A 20,790-nucleotide genomic window follows, 5' to 3' on the forward strand; every position below is an offset into this window, starting at 1 on the left:
ACTAGCCAATTTCCCACCCTTTCTAAAAACCATTATTTTTTATTAATTTTGATTCCCCATACCTCACAATACGATTTAAGTTTATTAATCATTCTCTGCAGAGCTTTGGGTGTATCTGACTGCAGCACCAAATCATCGGCATAAAGTAAGCCTCTAATATTTCGATCCCTAATCCATAACTCATCTCCTACATAATCTAATAAATCATTAATGAATAAGGAGAAGAGAATCGGCGATAATAAGCAGCCTTGTCTTAAGCCGCAGTAAGTTTCGAATTCCTGTGTTAGCCCCTTAGTGGTCCACACAGCTGATTGTGTGCATTTATATAATTCGACTGTAACATTTTTATTAATTTGAATGGTATTCCCATGTTATATAATTTGAACATAGTGCCTTTCGGTCAATGACATCGAACGCAGCCCGGAAATCAACATACATTGTAACATATTTAAATTTGGATGGATAAATAAAAATCCCTAGTTGAAAGATTTATAGGTCTAAGTGAAATAATAGGCTAATATCGCCAAAGATGATAACGTCAAAGATTAGATAATATCAGACATCCTGGCTAAATTGTACAACAGCCTAAGAGGAATGGAAATAATTTTTGCTACTATATAATATTATATAAAATATTGAAAATTTGAGGTTAGGCATAAAACATTTACTGATCGGCGACCTAACGATCGACCGAGTCACACAACGTAGAATCTGACCAAACACCTTGGCAGAAATTTATTGTGGCAAAACAGTATGCAACTTGAGGAACTAAACGTCTCACGTGGCTAATTATTGTAATATACGAAACAACTAATAATCTGTAAAAAATTACTTTGCGTGTAAAAAGCATATTAGCAAGTGACAATACTGTACAAATTGAAAATGTTGTCTACTGTAGAGTAACCCTTTCTAAAACCGGCCTGACTCTCTGTTATAACATTGTGTTGTATCACATATTTTTGCAATCTCCTCAACAGTACTCCTGCAAAAATTATGACTCCCGAATCTAAGAATGCAATGCCTCTATAATTCTCTACTAGAGCCACACCTCCTTTTTTATGGATTGGGAAAATTTTGGCTTTACCAAAACTAGAAGGTAACTCACCTTTTTCAAAAGCGTGATTGAAAAAGCAGCGCAGCAATGCAACAAAGCTTCTAGGGGCATATTTGAAAAATTCTCCTGGTATCCCAGTTATGCCCGGTGCTTTACCCTCTTTCAATTTTTTAACACTTCTAATATTTCGGCATCCGTTATTTCGGCATCTTCATTATAGCCTATAATATATTTATATATAAAAATGTACAATTCCAACAAGTTCTAACAATCTGCATTCCTTCAGAACTACTAGTATAATTAAGACATATAATTAGACATAATTATATCAAAAGTTTTAAAAATTGTTTTTGGAGATTCAGCTTTCAGGTTACCTTACCTACCTTTCATCTTCACTCGATATTATCTATTATTTACTATTTCAAGTTCCAAAACTATATTGGGAATATAGAAAAAAACATGGAAAAAATTATATCGAAGTTAATAATCACAAAACTATGCTTTAGTAAGTAAAGGCATGCTATTTTTCTTATAATCCCCTATAATCTCCATTGTAAGATTCAAATATTTGAAATCTTCATGGCGGCGGCGAGAAAAAATCCAATGGCCATACTATGGGTTATAATATTAGTTACTGTGGTCAGCCCGAGTTGAAAGCAGAGAGAAAATACTATGTTTACTTCCAGTTATTAATTGCATGCGTCATTGCATGCAATTAATAGTCCACACGACAGAAATGATGACTATCTAAAGGTTACATTGAGAGTGCAATGATGCATGCAATTATTAATCCACTCGATAGCTGATTTATGATGAGTAATTCCAAAGTCTGAGATTAATTGTTATCTGAAGATGGCTGTAGGGAAATAATTTATATATTCTGTTCAATACTACTTTTTACTTTCCTTGTCCTATTACCATAGGTAAGGAAAGTATTGCTTTCCGAGAAAAATTAAGGTACCTCAATTTTTAAATTTCTATACGTTTCAAGGTCTCCTGAGTCCAAAAAAGTGATTTTTGGGTATTGGTCTGTATGTGTGTCTGTGTACACGATATCTAATCTCCCAATTAGCGGAATGACTTGAAATTTGGAACTTAAGGTCCTTACAATATAATGATGTGTGTGTGTGTGTGTGTGTGTGTGTGTGTGTGTGTGTGTGTGTGTGTGTGTGTGTGTGTGTGTGTGTGTGTCCTTACAATCAATATAAAGGTGCGTACAGACTGTCGCTCTGCTCCGCAACCGAACGTCACTCCAGCAGAGCGATTGATGATCGACCGGCAAGCAACAGTGGTTCGACCGGGGAACGCGAGAAGATCTAACATCTTCCGTAACGTTCATGATGGGTGCGTGGGCGGTGCGACTGTGGTTCGATGGTGGTACGAGGGCGGAACGAGGGAGGAGCGTGCTCGGTGCGGGTTGGAAGCACGAATATGTGTACGCAGCTTTAGGATCTGACACAAACAATTTCGATCTAATGCATTTCAAGATGGATAAAATGGCGAAAATGTTGTCAAAAACAGGGGTTTTCGCGATTTTCCCAATTATCAGGCTTCTTATTCAATTAAAACAAAAAATTCCAAGTGGGGAAGATTGAGCATGAAAATCTCTAACATTAATGTTCAGTAACATTTTCACCTAAAACTTAAATAAGCTTGAAATTCGAGAAAATGTTATTATTTCAATTGCAAACTGTTGGCAACTGTTGAATCATTCACTATGAAGAGATAGCAGACTTCCTGTGTCTCCAGCGTTATTGTCCTGTCACCAGCTGGCTTGGATCTTTGAATAGTAGACTTGAGATGCGCGTGAACACAAACGTCAGGTGATCAATTTTCATAACTGCAAGGAAAGTTGTGTGAGTGTGCCACACCAGATTATTTCCATTCACTTGGATCCTCATTCCTCAAGAAACATTCTGTTGCATGTTGAATGATACAGTATCAAGGTGGTTTGTATCGAGTTTGCTGCCAGCGCTATCTAGCGTCACATTCTATAACTACATTAAGCTTTTCTCTACTCGATTCTCCGTTGGTGCAACTTTGATAATGTCTTTTCATCAATTTTAGTGATTAGTTTTGCAAATTTGACCATCAATAAACTCTCTTTGATGCGTGAAGAACTGGCAAAATGAACTTCAATGCAGTTGGCATTGGATTTGTCACTGATAACTGACTTTATAAGTGCTGCCTCTCGCCAGAGTTTTGTGGGAAAGTCTGTATGAGTGCACTCCACATTAGAGCTAGTTAGATTACAAGTTACAGAGATATAAATGACCTTTTTTGGAGAGTCAGCATGATCAAGGACCCCTTGGGGTACTATCAAGTTGATTCATTGATTCTTTAATTGGGACGCCGTCTAGGTGTCACCCCGACTACCTGACACCTGGTCAATTTGGCCATGTTGCCATGGAGCATGGAACCGCCGTGAAGCTGGCCCCACCATATCAAGCATTTTCTTTGAATACAATCAATCTTGAAAAAATCAAGATTTGAAACATATATGCCGATATTCCGGGCTTTTTGGGGCTTCCAGAATATTCAAGTTTCAATTTTAGGGCTTAAATGGGGTTCATAAGGATTTATATATTGGCGGGCCAGCTTCACGGTCAGCCCCGACCATCACCAATCTTGAAGATGAATAATTATGTAGCTGGCCCCAACATATCGAGCCCAAAATTTGAAACATAATGCCAATATTTAGGGCTTCTAGAATATCCAAGTTTCAATTTTGGGCTCAATGGGAAATGTGGTTTATATATTGGCAGGCCAGCTTCACGGTCAGCCCCGACCATCACCAATCTTGAAGATGAATAATTATGTCATTCGATAGAGTTAATTTTGGGCTTTAATTCTATACCATTTTCAAATTTAGGGCTCAAAAAATATGACCGTGAGAGACTTCGAAAGTTTTCAAACTTGGCGGGCCAGCTTCATGGTAGCCCGCGACCATCACCGATCTTGAAGATGAGTGTGTCAGATGATACAGTATCAATGTGGTTTGTATCGTGTTTGCTGCCAGCGCTATCTAACGTCAAATTCTATAACTACATTAAGCTTTTCTCTACTCGATTCTCCGTTGGTGCAACTTTGATCATGTCTTTTTATCAATTTTGGGGATTAGTTTTGCAAATTTGACGATCAATAAACTTTCTTTGATGCGTGAAGAACTGGCGAAATGTATTTCAATGCAGTTGTCATTGGATTTGTCACTGATAACTGACTTTATAAGTGCTGCCTCTCGCCAGAGTTTTGTGGGAATGTCTATATGAGTGCACTTCACATTATTCCGCTTACTTAATTACAACAGTTATAATAAATGTTATAAATTTTTTTGGAGAATCATCGTGATCAAGGACCCCTCAGGGTACTTTCAAGATGATTCGTTGATTCTCTAAATTGGGACGCCATCTAGGTGTCACCCCTGACTACCTGACATCTGGTCATTTTGGCCATAGGCAAGAAGGCAACAACCTGTGGTTCACTGCCTGTGGGTCGCAGAAAATCTCCACAACCCAAAAAATGAGACGAATTGGGACGACGACAAACTAGGTGTTATTTTACGATCCAGCTTGTCGCTTCACGCACATGAAGAGAGATCTTTCAAAACGTGGTTAACTTGTGGCACAGAATTAATAATACCAGTTTTTTATAGGAGTTTTCTCTGCTTGTGGTTGAAGCTCGCTGATATATAAATGCTGAGTTTATGAGAGTATCCATAATATTTAAAAACAAAAATAAGAATTTTATTCCAATTTAATATAAGATTTGTATAAGTATTAAATAGTATTCCATTTTATTCCGAGTATTTCATTTAATTCTGAGTTACTGGTCAAGCAGTCAACGGTTTGGTAGATAGAATTTTTCAGTTGAGTGAATTTTTCAGTGAGGATGATGATCATTAATAGTATTAGATCTAAAGCTGCGTACACATATTTGCGCTTCCAACCAGCACCGAGCACGCTCCTCCCTAATACCGCCCTCGTACCGCTCTCGTTCCTCCATCGAACCACAGTCGCACCGCCCACGCACCCATCATGAACGTTATGGAAGATGTTAGATCTTCTCGCGTTCCCCGGTCGAACCACTGTTGCTCCCCGGTCCATCATCAATCGCACTGCTGGAGTGACGTTCGGTTGCGGAGCAGAGCGACAGTCTGTACGCACCTTAACATATTATAAAGTAGATAACACAAATAGACGACCTTGTCTGATTTGAGCATATTACATCTGAGCCTATAATTATCTTAGTTTTGTTTTCAATACAGTAGATACTAGAAGGAGATTTAAGAAAAATTATATTCACAATGGCCCATATGAATAAAGTTGAGCATTTGCTCATACTTCTAAAATGTGGAGCATTTGCTTCATTTTCTATGAATAAACGTGAGCAAAACCTTTTGCTCATGCTCATCAAAAAAAAAGTTTGAGCATTTGCTAAAAATTGTATGAAAAGACTAGAGCATTTGCTTAACTTTTGAAGCAAATGCTTCAAAAAAGGTTAGTCTAGTCTAGAGCAGCTTATCACCTTTTGCTCATAGTAAAATGGCTCAACTAATTCGTATGAGGAAGAGGAAACTATACCAGATACTATCACAACCAATAGTGTAGAACTATAAAACTCTTTTTAGATTCAAACATGATATATATGACCATTATTCCTACAAAAGAATAAATACTAAAGCTACCTGTTATAAAGATAGCCATCACAAAATAGAAAATAGGCATTTAAGAATATGAGAGTGTAGACGATTATAAGAAGGCGATTAATATTATAAGAATATGCTGAAGATTATTATAGAGATGACATTTTTTCACGCTATTATTTCAAAATTCTAAACTCAACTAACCTAAAACTGTATTCATAAAAAATAGAAAACAGAGCAGACGACGCAAACACAAGCGGTGCCCCCTGTTTGCATATTTAGCGCTTCCGTGAGCTATAAATACAAATTAAGGCTACAAAAGCGAATCAGCTTATGAAAAATCTTTAAAATACGTGAGCATTTGCTCCAGAGTTCAAGAGCATAAGGTAAGAGTATAAGGTAAAGCTTATTCATATCAAAATGAGCAAATGCTTTTGCTTCTACCTTTTGCTCATGAGCAAAACCTTATGCTCAATGCTTTTGCTCATGAGCATTTGCTCTGGTTTTATTCATATGGGCCATTATGTTCTCATAAATTTGATTCCCTGAATATGATGGAATTCCCCAATATAAAAATATTACTAAAACTAATAATAACTCCCATAATAAACACTTTTAATAGGCCTATTCACTTGTCAGCCTTTTTAATGTTAGACTACTACAAACTAAGAGGAATTGCTGCCAAAAAATGATAGATGTAGAATAGGAATAGACCCAGTTTGTCTTTTTCTATTCCATTTTGGTAGCGTCCGCGAAAACTGACCATTTTTTTGGTGAGTGGTGGTTTTCAGGACAGGCGAAATTCCGGCGACCGACAACCTGTATCCTTGTAAAAATATACCATTGCCATCAAGTTGTCACCCCGACTACTTGTCACCATAAAATAATCACAAATTATTGGTCCAGTAGGTGTCAATTAGTCGGGGGGACAACTTGATGGCAATGGTATATTTTTATGAGGGTACAAGTAGTCGCCTATGGCCAAAATGACCAGGTGTCAAGTAGTCGGGATGACACTATAGTGAGGTCCATGTTATAATGGCAGTGTATGATTTGCAATGGTGTTGCTATCCTTGTCTATCGTTCAACAAAGCAGATGGCGCTATCTCTTTCACACATTGCGATGTTGCCACATCGTTTATCAACAATGTAGAAATTCAACTAATTAACAGAATATTTAATCTCAATCATGAAAATTTATCATTAAATCTTACAAAAAAAATATTTTCTTGAAAAATAAAATATGATTAACTATTTTCAACAATAATGAGCAGTTGAATTCATCAGATACACCAGTATCAGCTGTTTGGGTGGACCGAAGGTGCCAACTAGTCATGACCGTAGCCGACAACCTGACACCTCGCGTCAGGGTGTACCCTCGACTAGTTGTCACCTCCTTAGAAAGGAGACAAGTAGACGGGGATGGCTCACGTCAACTTGTCTCCTAAAACTATAGTGAGGTCCACGTTATAATGGCAGTGGATAAGGATAGAAGAATAGTGATGCTGATTCCCTGCATTAATTAATTATATTTCTACACCATCAAAAACATAATTGACATCATTGTGGACCTAGAAAAGGATAGAACAACCGGTTTTGTCGAATGATAGACAAGGATAGCAAAACCAAAGTTGATCAAATACTGTCATTATAACGTGGACCTCACTATAGGTTTTAAAAGGGGACAGGTTGACGGGGTATCAAGTAGTCGGGGTGGCACCTAGTCACGTTCCCTCTAAATTCATATTAATGGATTCTCAGAATTCATGACGACCACGCTCTGTCATGGTCCGAATTAATACCAAGGTGTAACTCTGGAAAGGTGAAACTCCAGGCACAAATGTGGGTCAAGAGGCTGAGTCAAGGGTAGCCTGGCGCCCTTGAGGCAACTTGGCGACTCCTTCCTCAGCTGAGGGACTTCAAAGAAGGCCAGGAGTGGAACTCATGTAGGTCACGAGGACTAATCAGTCTGAAGAGACTGTTAAGCAACACTGAATTGCGACAAGCAACCAGGTGATGAATGAGATGTTAGTATAGGGAAAAACTCATGGTTCTTGTAAAGGACACAAGTATTGGTTTGCCTAACTAACATACAACTAGGGAACACAATAAGCTTCGGGGTTCTTTGAAGCTTTGGATCCTTCAATCCGTCCCTTCGAAAATAATAACTCTGGACAGAACAATCATTTTCAAGCGACACATTGACGTCAATGTACAACACCTTCGTCGTCGGGTGCTGTTTATACCCCCTTCTTGTCATCCCTCTCTCCCCCCCCCTCTCTCTCTCTCTATTTTTGGTAAAGAGTAGTGGGGAGGATATTTTTAATATTCTTTCCGAAGAATGGACATTGATATGTCCAAAGCTCCGCCAAGTTATGTCGATGCATAACAATATAATATCTATAGTTATTATATTACAAATTACTTTTTCATATCATATACAGTTCAATGATTATTTTCTTAGTCTATATTATGTAAATGCATCTATAATTTTGCTGTATTGTAAGCTATTGTATATAAGTGTATAAGCCAGTATATTGTAATCTACATAAATAAAGTAGAAAAGTACTCAATCAATCAATCAATCAATCAATCAATCAATCAAACCCCCTGAAATTTCAATCAGAGAAGGCTTTTTTGATAAGACGGCTTCTCTGATTGGTTCTCGTTGAATTAACCACGATTAAAATTTAACCAGCTCTTGTGCAACCAGCACTTACCCATAATATTGCCAAATACAAGATATATTTTCACAAATAGAATAATCATTAAATTACAATAGTTTTGGCGTGACTGGAAAAAGAATCCCTGAGCTCCAGCCACGAGTTCTAAAAATAAGAAATACATTTTTTAATCTAATAACAGCAGCACAAATGATACAATTCTGTTGATGGATGATTAATATTAAAAAATTAATATTATAAAATTAATTCTGTTGAATTTTATCAATAATCAAGTACTTGATAAACAAAATATATATGCACAGAAAAATAATATAAAAATTGTCGAGTTTTATAATTTATACACAATTAATATTGTTTTGTGTATAAAAAAAATTTGCACAAAAATTTGTGATTCAGCCAACTCAATTCTAAATTTTAAAATAATAGTTTTGTTTTACCCACGATTTTATTAATCTCAATATACTCTACTGCAATAAAATTATATTCAATAATTTAATGAGAGCAACTGATCAAGTGGCAAAACTCTAAGGCTGGGCACACACCGATTATTCAAGACAAGACTAGTCACGTTTAGTCACAATACTTCACATATGGAGTCAAGTCTAATTGCAATGACTAATCGGTGTGTGTTGCGTAATAAGCAAATATGTGAAGTATTGTGACCAGCCCAAGGCTAGGCACACACCAGTTAGTCAAGACAAGACAAGACATGATCAGACACGTTTAGTCACAATACTTCACATAGTTGCTTATAAAGGCATGGCTAATTGCAATGACTAATCAGTGTGTGTTGCGTCATAAGCAACTATGTGAAGTATTGTGTCTCATTCATGTCTTGTCTTGTCTTGACTAACTGGTGAGAGAATACAATAAAAATACAACTATGGGCCTAAAAGGTAAACATTTTAGGATAGTGAAGGGTAGGTCAATTTGAAAAAATATTAAAATTCATTTTCAAAAATTCATTTTTAGACTTACTAACTAGGAAAACAATAAGACTAATTTTGTAAAACTAGACTTTAAATAATGATAATTAAAATTGAAATATACACTAGAACCATACTCTGAATACCTTTTAAAATATTTGAAAATTGCTAAATTCTAAAGAAATATAGAAAATTAGAACAGGAACAGCCTAGATCAAAATAGTTTTCCTTGATGAGTTTTCATTTCACCTCACAGTTTATATTAATACAGTAATTTCAGGATAAAGAAAAATATTTGGAAAACATAATATATTGAATGAAGTTCAAGTGAATAATAATGTTAAGCTACGTTTCCACCGGAGTTAATAACAAAGAGTTATTAACTTGACAGAATCGTCAAAAATTGCTCTTGACAAAAGTTAATAACTCATGTTTCTAATAGAAAATTTCTTGTTATTAATAAGATCTTGTTATCAATATAGGTAATTGACTTCCATAATATGGAATCATATTATGATTTCATTTAACGAGAGTATTCTCGAGAGTATATTATTTATATGATACTAGCCGTCAGGCTCGCTTCGCTCGCCATATCCGTCTAGCAAGGGGGCTCCGCCCCCTGGACCCCCGGCTGGATCGTCAAAAAATGAGATCAGCGGGCTCGCTTCGCTCGCCTGCATGTAGACCTCAGCGGAACCTCTGTACCGAATTTGAACGTATTATGTCAATTTGATCTCGAAAAACACCTGTTACTATATCGGCGTATCTTTGGCGAACAAAATTCTTCCACCTCAGCTAAACCTGTGTACTGAATTTTTTAAATACGGTATATTTCCATCAATTATTGAAAAAGGTGAGGAAACGCAGAAAAGCTGAGATAACGCTAATTTTGGGCGTATCTTTGGCGTTATTTCAAATTCCTTCTAACACAACATTATTGCACCCCAGCTGAGCTTCTGTAGTAAATTTGATCATTTTCTGTTCATTTGTTCTCGATAAAGCTGAGAATCCGTTCTTATTGCGCCTCTAAAGGGCCAACTGAACACACCTACCAAATTTGAAATGTTATGTCATATTTTTATCATATGTTAGGACGATCCAGTCGGGGGTCCAGACTAAACGTCTAAACAGGGTCCAGACTAAACGGATATGGCAAGCGAAGCGAGCCTGACGGCTAGTAATATAATATTCCCAGGAATAGCTCTGATTGAAGTAGCAGTACCCAATCATTTTTTTCCGCGATAAATCAGGACCTCCTAAACAGGTATATAGGAGGTACTGGATAAATTGGTATTTAGGAGGTCCTGGATGAATGCATTTCAATCTTCAACTTGGTGCCAACCTAACAAAGTCAACTCAACTTAATGCCAACCTGACAAAATTTTTAATTCAGTTACCAGAACAACTGTATCGAAGAGGTACTCTCTCTAGATTATAGTTCTATATTAACATAAATGGTATGGACATTTCAATTATAATTTTAAGATATTGGAATAAGAAGAATATACATGCTAAAAGACGAACTTTAAACCCTTAAAAACCACCCTTAGAGTTAAAATATCGCTAAAAGATTTCTTAGTGCTCCTCTAAAGGGCCAACTGAACATACCTACCAAATTTGAACGTTTTTGGTCCAGTAGATTTTTAGTTCTGCGAGTGAGTGAGTCAGTCAGTGAGTGTGTGCCATTTCGCTTTTATATATATAGATAACAGCCAGAAGAAAAAGCAAAAAATTGTGTTCAAATTTGAATTGAAACATGTGTGTGATAATTAAAATAATGATCTTCATCTGATCTAATGTAAATAAATATTATGCGTTTACACCAGAGTTTAAAACAAAAGTTTTCAACATAAGTTAATAACATTTTCTTTTGGCTGCTAGTTTTGTTATCAAGAAAAGTTAGTAACTTTGTCACGTGTTTTGTCTGTAGCTGTAGTTATTAGGGAACAGCTGTAGTTGTAGGGTAGGGATGCTGGGCGAGGGCGTTGCGGGGAAGATAGTAGCCTGTTATTAACAAAAGTTACCAACTCTCGATTGATGACATAAATCTTGTTAATAACAAGGAATTTTCTGTTGAAAACACGAGTTATCAATTTTTTTCAAGAGAATTTTTTGTCGATTCAGTCAAGTTGAGAACTTTTTATTAATAACTCTTGTTATCAACTCAGCTTTAGGATACGGTACTAAAAAATAGAAACAATAGCTTAAGTACTAAGCTATTTTTTCTCTCTGATACCACATAGGAAGTTCCTCAGATGTTCCATATCTCAAATGTACAAGCATATGAAATTCAATTAACATAAAATTAACCGTTTTGACCAGGCACTGTTTGAATAGGTTTTGAAGGTAAAAGGAAAGGTTTGGGAGATCATGTGGTTTTTAAATGACAATATGTTAATATAACTTGAAATGTTTTGATAATTTTAGATAAAAAAACACAATGAAAAGTTTTTCGATAAAAAATAAACTAGTAGTTCTGTGAACAGTAGACCTCACGCAGTATTCTCATCTACAAGTACTTGATTGAAACTGTAGACCTTATGGAAATACAGCAATAGACTGGCTTCTCCACACATCTGTGTAATCACTTTTGTGCTGATTTATGGTGAATAATTCTATAGTCTGATTTTTACTCTAATATTGGCGTATGAAGGAGGCTCCTTTTTCCTTTAATACTATCCTTGAAATGCAAAATTTCCAAAAACCTTGTATATACGTCGACGCGCAATTAAAAAAGGAACATACCTGTCAAATTTCATGAAAATCTATTACCTCGTTTCAAATTTCATGAAAATCTATTACCACGTTTCAAATTTCATGAAAATCTATTACCAGTTTCAAATTTCATGAAAATCTATTAGGCCTACCACGTTTCGCCGTAAATGCGCAACATATAAACATTAAGAGAAATGCCAAACCGTCGACTTGAATCTCACTTCGCTCGGTAAATAAAAAATCTGGTGTGGCGCACTCACACAGCTTTCCTTGCCGTTATGAAAATTGATCACCTGACGCTAGTTTTCACGCGCATCTCAATGCTACTATTCAAAGATCTGAGCCAGTTGGTGACAGGACGATAACGCTGGAGACACACGAGGTCTGCTAACTCTTCATAGTGAATGATTTAATAGAATTAACAGTTGCCAACAGTTTGCAATTGAATAATCACATTTTCTCGAATTTCGAGCATAGTTTGAATGTTAGGTGAAAATGTTACTGAACATTAATTGTTCAGTAAAATTTTGAGATTTTCATGCTCAATCTTTCCCACTTGAAATTTTTTGTTGAAATTGTATCTGAAGCCTGATAATTGGGAAACTAAAATCAAACTTTGCATAGATGAGGCGAAGCTCCTGAATTTTTACAGATATGGGACTTGTGGCAGTTGACTATTTTAGGTATAAATTTAATCAAAATCGTTGGAGCCGTTCTCGAGAAAATCTTGAAAAACCATGTTTTTGACAACATTTTCGCCATTTTAGATTGCATTTGATCGAAAGTGTTCGTGTCGGATCATTATATTATTGTAAGGACCTTAAGTTCCAAATTTCAAGTCATTCCGTTAATTGGGAGATGAGATATCGTGTACACAGACACACATACAGACCAATATCCAAAAACCACTTTTTTTGGAATCAGGGGACCTTGAAACGTATAGACATTTAGAAATTGGGGTAACTCAATTTTTTTCGGAAAGCAATACTTTCCTTACCTATGGTAATAGGGCAAGGAAAGTAAAAGTTGAAATACATGCACATTTGAGATATGGCACATATGAGGAACACCCGTAGTAAGAGAATAATGTCCCAATATTATTTTGAATGTACTCATTTTTCATGGGTTTTGAAAATCTATCAATAATAAATCAAGTATAATAGAATGTATCAAGTGTCGAAGAAAAAGTTACAGAACCATGGAATAAAATAACATGAATCTAACAATTATAAATCATTAAAATTATTTACCAATCATTCAAGAGTATTGTAGCATGAGCTTATGCTATCTTCTCTATCCCTATGAAATAATACTGAATTCCATGAAATTTTCCAACGTTTTATCAGATTTTGTAGAATTTCTATGTTTCAAATCATTTATAAAAATTATGAATTGTTCAGTCAAGATCAATCATAAACTTTATTTAAATATCTTAAATTTCTTATAATTCCCAGCTTCATTATTACAATTCTGCTTGAAAATTTTTTTTATTTATAAACTCATCTGAATAGTACAAAATTGGATATTTCTAAATATTATCACCAGAAGTTTATAATTTTGTGACTCTTCTTTGAAAAAAATTAATTTTTCAATTATTTATAACAAAAATTATAAGTTGATATTATTTTCGTGTTGAATGTTCACTTCACCATACATAGTTCTAGAAATAGAAAGAAAAATAAGAAATCTCAGCATCCTTTTGAATTATTTAATCACATGTTTCGGACATTGATGACATTTTTTACTTTTCCTTGTCCTATTACCATAGGTAAGGAAAGTATTGCTTTCCGAAAAAAATTAAGGTACCCCAATTTCTATACGTTTCAAGGTCCCCTGAGTCCAAAAAACTGGTTTTTGGGTATTGGTCTGTATGTGTGTGTATGAGTGTATGTGCGTCTGTGTACACGATATCTCATCTCCCAATTAACGGAATGACTTGAAATTTGGAACTTGAGGTCCTTTCACTATAAGGATCCGACACGAACAATTTCGATCAAATGCAATTCAAGATGGCGGCTAAAATGGCGGAAATGTTGTCAAAAACAGGGTTTTTCGTGATTTTCTCGGAAACGGCTCCAACGATTTTGATCAAATTCATACCTAAAATAGTCATCGATAAGCTCTATCAACTGCCACAAGTCCCATATCTGTAAAAATTTCACGAGCTCCGCCCCATCAAAGCAGATAGATTCCCAATTATCAGGCTTCAGATACAATTGAAACAAAAAAAATCAAGTGGAGTAGATTGAGCATGAAAATCTCTACAATTAATGTTCAGTAACATTTTCACCTAAAATTGAAAATAAGCTTTAAATTCGAGAAAATGTGATTATTCAATTGCAAATTATTGTTGATTCTATTAAATCATTCACTATGAAGAGATAGCAGACCTCGTGTGTCTCCAGCGTTATTGCCCTGTCACCAGCTGGCTCAAATCTTTGAATAGTAGACTTGAGATGCGCGGGAACACTAGCGTCAGGTGATCAATTTTCATAACGGCAAGGAAAGTTGTGTGAGTGCGCCACACCAGATTTTTCATTTTGACTTGAAAATGGCAACAATGTTGAAACATGTTGTGATTAAATAATTCAAAAAGGATGCTGAATTTTTTTTATTTCTCTTTCTATTTATATTACAAGTAGCACTATACAGAAAAGAGATAAAACAGTTCTAGAAATCTAGACTCAAAAACGTTTTTCTTCCTTCTTACTCAGAAAATAGAGATAATGAGAATTTCTCACATGAATTCTTCAGCATAAATCAATGAGACATACAAAATATTTCATGTATTCATCAGAATAATCTATCAGATATCCTTCAAAATTACATGTTAATAATAATAGGTTTGTCGTTAAAAGTTAAAGACAGATAATATCAAACGATATTAATTTAACAATGTTATTTCTACATTGTTCAAAATAAGAAGCTGATTGATCAATTCTCTCTAAATTTATTGTAGAACATACAAACAGACGGACAACGACTTTGGCCTTCAGTAAGTTAGAAGTGAGAACTCGCTAACACTCGTTCAATTATTTGTTGTAAACCAATAATGCTAGTTTGTTAACCATATTTTTGTGAATTAGCCACATTGACAAAAAATACGAAATCAATAAACTTGAATACTAAGCAGTATTCAGAGTCCTTTACACTATTTACTATAGTGAAATCCATGTTATAATGGCAGATTAAGGTTGTGAAAAGGCTAAAAATAACATTTCTACTGGTGATATTTTTCAAAGTTTTTCGGTTTGTATAACATCAAGCTATCAAAATGGAAAAGTTTTCTCAGGAAAACATTTTTTTCCGATCATTACTTTCTGAGATATGAGTGCCTAAAGTTTGAATTTTTGGGACAGAATATTTCAAATTAGGCAAGAGATAAATCAATGAGATTTTGAGGATATATTCTTCATGGTATTGTTGATCTAGTAAAACAGAAAATTTCTGAAAATATCAATTTTTAAGATAGTTATTCAATTTACTAAAAATAACTTTTAGTTGAGTTATTTTTGGTAAATTGAATAACTTCCTCAAAAATTTATATTTTTAGAAAGTTTTTGTTTTACTAGATCAACAATACTATGAATAATCTATCCTCTAAATATCATGGATTAATCTCTTACCGAATTTGAAATGTTCTGTCCTAAAAATTAAAACTTTAGGCGCTCATATCTCAAAAAGTAATGATCAGAAAAAAAATTTCTTGAGAAAACGTTTTCATTTTGATAGCTTGATGATATACAAACCGAAAAACTTTGAAAAATATCACCAGTAGAAAGTTATTTATTTTTAGCCTTTACACAGACTTAATAGGCATTGGTGTAGCTATCCTTGTATCATCTTCCTATAGTGAGGTCCACGTTATAATGGCAGTATTTAATCAGCATTGGTGTTGCTATCCTTGTCTATCATTCGACAAAGCAGATAACGCTTTTCTTTTCTAGCTCAAAAACGTTGCCAGATCGTCTTTCAACAGTCTACAAATGAAATTGATAAAAAATTCAATATCTATAATAAAGATTCATCATTATATAATTGAGAAATATATTCTTTTGGCGAATATCTTGCTTACGGTACGAATTCAGAAAGTGGTGTGTTTTGTCAGAGTAAAGATTTTATTTAATCCTGTATTCCTATTAATAATTGTATTTTATATTTCTTCGTTCAAAATTTATTGTATGTAATTTTATTTATTGTTTTGGCAGAATAGATCTGATTTGATTGATTTCAATAGATTTTAATTATTTTTAACAAGAATAACCAGTTGATATACTAAAGAAGAAGCTTCTATAGAAATATGAGTAACAAACAAAATATTCAATTTCAACTATGACAATTTTTGATTCAATCATTGAAAAATATATTTCCTTGGCAAATAAAATACAATTGATTATTTTGAAAAAGAATGAACAGTTAATATTACATCAGATAATTTTGTTTACTTATGTGATTCTAAAATTTTGCCATATTTATTTTTATTATAATAATAAAATAATATTTGATATAATAATATTGAACTGATGCTCACGCCCAGCGGACAGGATTTTACTTGCTGGGTTGTTGCCTTAATGAATAGATTTTGATTTAATTATATTTAATTTATAATTTTTGTTTTGATTGTAAGCTATGTTTTATTTTTATTTCTATGAATTTCTTGAATAATTTTTTGTAAATTGTATTGATGGCAAATAAAAAGAATTGAATTGAATTGAGATATACCGGTATCAGCTATCCTCTATAAAAGGCTGTGGCAAGGGCAGAGAATCGGCCACGCTGTCCTCCTATCTTCCTCCACTGCCATTATAACATAAACCCCATTTTATAATATGAAGGGAAGAGTTCCTTTATATAATACATGTTTGACGTATCATCACATTATTTGAACTCAAAATTTCGCACAAATATTTTCAATTTACCGAGAATGGTTAAATACCTATTTTCATTTTTATCAACCTATTAATTATAATTCTAATGATTGAAACAAATTGATTCAAAGTTTTTATAAGACATACGCCATTTTATATTGTAAATTACTACAGTTTACTTTCAATATCAGCATAGAATGAAGCATAAAACTGAATACAATATTTTTTTGTGCTTTTAACAGACCCTTACGGAGCACGGGTAACACCTGCTTGTATAATAACATTATGTACTAAATTTTTCAAATATTATATTAAATGGATAAAATGTTTCAATATTGTATTAAAAGTCAAATTTCAAAATAAAAGCCAAACAGAGCTTAATTTTGAAGGTGTTTATTTCAAAATCATTAAAAAAATTCTAGATGAAAAGGAAACATGGTGAGGTTAGTAATAAATTGAAGAATTTTACATACAGAAAAATAAAATATTTTAAAATGATGAACTTTTTAAAATCGTACAGCAGGATAGAGTATTGCAGTCAGATCCTATAGTGAGGTTCACGTTGTAATGGCAGAGGAGAAAGATAGAAGAACAGCGCTGTCGATTCTCTCCCTTATCACTGCCTTATACAGAGTGGGTAAAAAGTCCGAGAACGGCTCGATATCTCATACAAGGTAATTTGATGGTGGGTGTGATTGGGGATCCTACTCAAATTGAAAATACTACTTTACTATGACTTCAAAAATCTGGTCCGCCATATTGAATGCTACATTATTGTTTTAAATAGGAAGGTGATCATGCGATACATGATTTCGATACGAAATTTTAAGTAAAAATGAATAGGGAAAACCGCATATCGATATCTCAAACCGTTCAGAAGATATTCACATAATTAATCAATACCATGCAAATCAAAAATGAAATACATGAGTGGTATTGATTAATAATGTGAATATCTTCTAAATGGTTTGAGATATCGATGTGCGGTTTTCACCATTCATTTTTTCTTGAAATTTCGTATCGAAATCATGTATTGCATGACAACCTTCCTATTTAAAAAAATAATGTAGCATTCAATATGGCGGACCAGATTTTTGAAGTCATAGTGAAGTAGTATTTTCAATTTGAGTAGGATCCCCAATCACACCCACCATCAAATTACCTATGTGTATGAGATATTAAGCCGTTCTCGGACTTTTCACCCACTCTGTATAGAGACAAGCTAATAACGGTATATCTAATGTAATATCAACTGTTCATTCTTATTTAAAATAATCAATTTATATTTCATATGCAAGAAATTATATATTTTTCGTACAGTTACGTTGAAAAGTGGCCATTGCTGCACTGATTACAGAACGCAAAGAATCCTTTTCCGCTCTAGTGCGGGAAAAATTTTCCTGCACTCCAGATTTGCAACATGGCAACGCAAAATACTTAGTAGGTTATATGGAGCAAAAGTGCAGCAAAATCAAAATTAAGTTGGTAAGAGTGACTGGGCTGCTATAGTGAGCAGAGGTGCAACCAAGCACAACGAGCTAATTATTAAGTATATATTATAACCAAGGACAACGAGGACTTTAGGATTTTAGGATAAAGGTTTTTATCAATAATAAAATTACACAGAAAAACATTTGATGGATTTCAGGCAATTTTACCCATAATTACCCACTTTTCATATTCAATGGTAACTGTAGGAAAAACTTAATGTGAAATACGTGCGCAAAGTTCCTCTGTTGCACTCAAGAAGCCATTCCGCCCTCGCCTACGGCTCGGGCGTAGTTTCTTTCGGTGCAGCAAACTGTCAATTTGCGCACTAGTTGCACAATTAACTATTTTAATGATTGAATCAAGAATGGTCATGATTGAAATATAATATTTTGTTAGTTAAACATATTTCTACATTGTTGAAAACAATAAGGCGACGTTGTGGAGCTAGAAAAGGATAGCGCCATATGTTTTGTCGAATGATAGACAAGGATGGCAACAGAAATGTTATCAAATACTGCCATTATAACGTGGACCTCACTACAGTAGGAGCAGGGTATCTTAAAAGATTGACTATAATTTCGATTTTTTTCTTCAGACCATAATTTTGAATTAGTTTTCTAATAGCATGTGAAAATTGAACTGGAAAACAAAATATTAAAAAATGGTCTATATTGATTAATTAAAGCTGATTTGTATTGCAACCAAAATCAAATTATCAGCCGAATACTAAGAGCCGTTTTCCGAGCTCGGGATTTAGCTGAGTTCTAGACTTTAAACAGCTGGAGTCAGAAAATTGGCTTTCCGAAACGGGGCGTAGTCACTACCTCCTTAAACAAAGCCGTAGTGCATTCGTGTGACGTCAGCACAGGTAGGGCTCCTACACCCAAATACTTAAAACAGATATAGACCCACAAAGCCTATGCCTTCCCAATGATAGCTCTTACTTGAAATTGAAGGCCGCCATTGGGGTATTTTAGCACGATATTATATCTATATATGTGTGATATTATAGATTACAAAGGCATTGGTATGTAATAATCTAAAGGTGCGTACAGACTTTCGCTCTGCTCCGCAACCGAACGTCACTCCAGCAGAGCGATTGATGATCGACCGGGGACCATAGTTGTTCGACCGGGGAACGCGAGAAGATCTAACATCGTCCGTAACGCTCATGATGGGTGCGGGGGCGGAGCGTGCTCGGTGCGGGTTAGAAGCGCGTATATGTGTACGCAGCTTTATAGGTTGCCCCCCTCAATGGCCGATTTCAATTCCAAGAACGACACTAGCGCTGCATGTGAGTCTGTGCATCTTTAAGGTCTTTGCCTACACCTATAAAAATTCGTTGATTTCAGCTGATCTATATCAGCTAGTGTTTTTATTGGTGTAGGCGCCCTACCTGTGCTGACGTCACACGAATGCACTACGGCTTTGTTTACGGAGGTAGTGGCGTAGTCGCAGTTTTTATGACAATCTTTATTTTCTCATCTATATATATATAAAAGCGAAATGGCACTCACTCACTGACTGACTCACTCACTCACTCGCATAACTAAAAATCTACCGGACCAAAAAACGTTCAAATTTGGTAGGTATGTTCAGTTGGCCCTTTAGAGGTGCACTAAGAAATCTTTTGGCAATATTTCAACTCTAAGGGTTGTTTTTAAGGGTTTAAAGTTCGTCTTTTAGCATGTGTATTCTTCTTCTCCCAATCTCTTAATTACAATTGAAAAATTCCATATCATATGTTACTATAGAACTATAATCTAGATAGAGTACCTCTTCGAAACAGTTGTTAACTGGCAACTAAATTAATAATTTTGTCAGGTTGGCATTAAGTTGAGTTGACTTTGTTAGGTTGGCACCAAGTTGAAGATTTAAATGCATTTATCGCGGAAAAATTGATTGGGCACTGCTACTTCAATCCTGGGAGTATTATATTACTAGCCGTCAGGCTCGCTTCGCTCGCCATATCCGTTTAGTCTGGACCCCCGACTTTATTGTCCTAACATATGATAAAAATCCTCAAATGAAAAATGCAGGCGAGCGAAGCGAGCCTGCTGATCTCATTCTTGGACGATCCAGTCGGGGGTCCAGGGGGCGGAGCTCCCTGGCTAGACGGATATGGCGAGCAAAGCGAGCCTGACGCCTAGTTTCTATAATAAATTGAAAACATTTTTCCTTGACGAAATGAAACATTCCTAAATAAATCAAAATAGCTGAGCTTTACACTATTTCTATTCATTTTATTTCGTGTTCAATATTCTAGTTTTTCAAAGTTTGATTTGAACGTGGACTGTGACTACGCCCCGTTTTGGAAATCCAATTTTCTGACTCCAGCTGTTCAAAGTCCAGAACTTAGCCAAATCCCTAACTCGGGAACCGGTCCTTAACATTAAATTTTGAAGTTTTA

This window comes from Nilaparvata lugens, chromosome 14, assembly GCF_014356525.2.
Source record: "Nilaparvata lugens isolate BPH chromosome 14, ASM1435652v1, whole genome shotgun sequence".
NCBI lineage: Eukaryota > Metazoa > Arthropoda > Insecta > Hemiptera > Delphacidae > Nilaparvata > Nilaparvata lugens.